The sequence below is a fragment of the Orycteropus afer genome, unplaced genomic scaffold, assembly GCF_000298275.1.
Source record: "Orycteropus afer afer isolate SDZICR_OR568_19922 unplaced genomic scaffold, OryAfe1.0 scaffold00071, whole genome shotgun sequence".
NCBI classification, from domain to species: domain Eukaryota; kingdom Metazoa; phylum Chordata; class Mammalia; order Tubulidentata; family Orycteropodidae; genus Orycteropus; species Orycteropus afer.
In genome coordinates, this window is record NW_006921658.1 from 8,609,674 (window position 1) to 8,613,541 (window position 3,868).

The window sequence follows — 3,868 nt, forward strand, 5'->3', positions numbered from 1 at the left end:
AAACCCAAGGAGGGATCGCTATGAGTTGGTCCGACTTGACGGCACATAACAACAACAACAGTAATAACAGAAATACCACAAGTGGGTGGCTTTAACAACCAGCAATGTATTTTTTCACAGTTTACAAGGCTAGAAGTCCAAGTTCAAGTGAAACTCTAGGGAACTGGCTTTCTCTCAGCTCTGGAGGAAGGTCCTTGTCTCTTCAAAGCTTCTGCTCTTGAGCAATCTTTATGTGTCTTGGCATCTCTTTTCCCATCTCTGCTTGCTTAATCTGTTTATTTTGTATCTTGTAAGAGACTGACTCCAGACACCTCTGTAAACTTTCACCTAAATCACAGTAAAAAGTGTTTGTTTTTTTTTAAAGTACACACTCAACCCTATTCCTGCGTCATTAACATAGCAAAGACAACCAAAATAGGATTATGACCACAGGCATTAGAAAACCAAAACCAAACTCACTGCCAAGGAGGAGTCCTTGGATCCAACTCCTAGTGACCCCTCCTTGGGTTTCCACGCAGTACCACTACACAAGTAGATTGCCCAACCTTCCTTCCCAGGAGTGGCTGGTGGGTTTGAACCCTCAGCCTTCTGGTTAGCAGTCAAGTGCCTTAGGCACTATGCCACCAGAGCTCCTGACCATAGGCATAGACGTTAGTATTTACAACACATTAGTTTTTGGGGACACAAGTCAATCCATAACAGATGGGATTATTAGGAAAATACCACTAGTCAATTTATGCACAAAAGTGCATATAATTACAGGAAATCTCAGACTACTTGGCTATCATTTTAGACATACTGTAATTTCTAACTGGTTTCGTTATCTACTTATCCAGCCCACAGCAAATTAGAAACAGTGGGTCACGAGTGGTTAAGGAAATGCTGTTGATACAAGCACTTCAAGAGTAAAAATCAGTATTAATTGGAAGAATAAATGCACAAAAGACAAGAAAACTAGAAAAATGAAAGACTTAAAAATACACAGCATCTAAACCAGTTAGTTAAACTGAGCAACCTTATATATTCCAATGGGAATATAATTAATAAAGCCCACAAATCTCTGTCATCTGAAAATTTATAACCTTATTCCAAATGTAATTCAACAGAAAGAACTATCATTTACTGTGCATATACTACATAATTTGATAGCTCTTTTAAACATCACTGTTTGTCAGGCCCAAGACAGATATTCATAGCTTTGGCCTTCAATTAGAAAGAAAATGTTCCATTACAGTCTGCAATGTTTTAAAAGACAGAAGGGATATGCAACCCATATTTAGAATCTTAGAAACTTTTATACATATGAATGGGTTAGGTTCCAAAAGTTCCCTTGCTCATAAGTCTTATGCTAGGGGTAAAACACCCCAGATTCAAACATGTTCTATAGAGACCCTTTCATTAAGCTCAGGACAAAGACTGAGACAATCATCCAGGATGAGGGAAACCATCAGCATGTATACAGTACAAAAGCTGAATGGAGTCGGCTGAGTCAAAGCCATTTGTTTAATTATATAGGATAGAAAATAAAGGAAATCATTACAAAATCATGATTGGTAGCAGATTCCTTTGTCAGTGTCACATGCAGGACTGCAGAATTAGGGAAAGAACCATGATGGAGATCAGTACACAATTTAAGATTAAAAAGGGTTATGGGATTGTTTCTGGGGCTTGACCATCTGGTCATGACCATGTGGCCTTAGTCATAGCTACAAGGTGGTTACAAGACAATACCAGGACCCCTACTCTTAGTTTAAATTAGATAGGAACACATTCAGGCAGGCTCCCTTGTTCTTCCTGCGAGCATAATCTACCTTCAACCACAAGCTCTTCCTGAGGGCAAACTACCCCTCTCTAGTTTTGTCCTGGACTTGTCTATGTATAGCCACATTGCTGGTTTAATGGTCAGAAAGGACTCAAATAGCATCTGAATTTATGTTAAGACTCAAAATGGAGTTAGGGTCCCGCTGTAGACTGCAGGCTTCCACAAACAAAATGCTTATAATTTAAGCTCTAATACAGTCCAAATATTCAGAAGTCCAGAATTAGCATTATTTATGCTCATAGGCGCTATATAAGGAGCTCTGGTGGCATAGTGCCTAAGGCATTTGACTGCTAACCAGAAGGCTGGCGGGTCACACCCACCAACCACTCCTCGGAAGGAAGACTGGGCAATCTACTTCCATAGAGATACTGCCTTGGAAAACCAGTGAGGGGTGGCTATGGGTTGGATTCGACTTAATGGCAGTGAGTTTGGTTTTTGGTTTTATGAATTTCCACAAAACAGAAAGGTAGTCCAGTCTTTGAAGCTTTAAATACAAGTTTACTCTTCTCCTTTTGCTGAAATGAATTATAAACTGGTGCCTACCCCACTAGGCATATGAATGTGCATATGAATCATTTAAGGATATTTTAAAAAATGTATTCTGATTTTTAAAATGTAGGATGGCCTGAGATTCTACATTTCTAATAAGCTTCCAAGTAACGCTGGTGCTGCTGGTCCACGGAGCATACCTTGAGTAACATGATTCCTAAGGGCATCTATTTTTTTTACATTTGAAAATCCCTTGGGGAAAAGAAATGCCCAACTTTCAAGATCCTAAGGGAAACCCTTTATGGCTGAAATGTATTCACAACTGTGGCCGCTCATTTTGCCACTGTACAGATTAAAATGGGCCTTGTATTTCCCTTACTTTCTACAGAGCAGCACTTTCTTAGGCCTTTAAAACACGGAACAATCTCCTAATCTTCTGAATTTAATTTGGTTTAATGGGTGCCCTATGTTGACACTGATCTTCTTGTCTCATTAGCAACAGTGTTTCCATTTTCTCAACTACTTTTCCTCTTGCTGATTATTGTTTGTTGTATAAAAATGACATTTCCACAGATGGCATGATTCACACTTTGCCATTCAGAATTGTTCCTACTTTCAAATGGTTTTTCCTATTTCACTGTATATTCATTCTTAAGAGTTTCTATTTTAAAATCTCTACTTTTGTTATCATCTTCAAATCATTCATCTTACTACCACCTTCAATATCCTCACTGCTTTCCCACTGGCGTAAATGTTGGGACTAATATTTGTAAAATACATTAAAAAATAAACTCACAATAAGTCCAAAATTAGTAAGAAAAAGATTGAGATCAGAGCTTCCCTACCAATGTGCCAGGGCACTCTGGGAGGCTGTGATGTGCTACAGATGTGCAAAGGTAACAATTCCCCTCAGACCTTGGGAGAGCTAAGGGCTTCCTCAGGTGGCCCCTAACTTGGTCTTCTCTGCTGCAAGCACCCTGGACCATTTACCCCACAAATACTCTTATTTTCTAGGTATGCCACAGTATGAAAGAGGCTGGGAAGTATTAACCTGGACTAAAATCACTTTGCACAATCTTCAGTCATCTTCTAAAAGCAGGTTAATTTAATGGTCCAGAATGTTATTGTTGGTTGTTGTTACCAAAACCAAACAAACCCACTGCCATTGAGTCAACTCTGATTCATAGCGACCCCATATACAACAGAAGGAAACATTGCCTGGTCCTGTGACATCCTCACATTTGTTGCTATGCTTGAGGCCATTTTTGTAGCCACTGTGCCAATCCATCTCATTGAGGGTCTTCCTCTTTTTCACTGACCCTCTGCTTTACCATGCATGATGTCTTTCTTCAGGGGCAGGTCCCACCTGATAACATGTCCAAAGTGCGTGAGTCTCACCATCCTCGCTTCTGAGGATCCTTCTGCTGTTCTTTATCCAAAACATATTTCTTTTCTTTTTTTATTTTTATTGTGATTTGGGTGAAAATTTACAGAGCAAATACACTTTCAGTACAGCAGTTCACATACACTTTGTCTCATGACATTGACCACAATTTA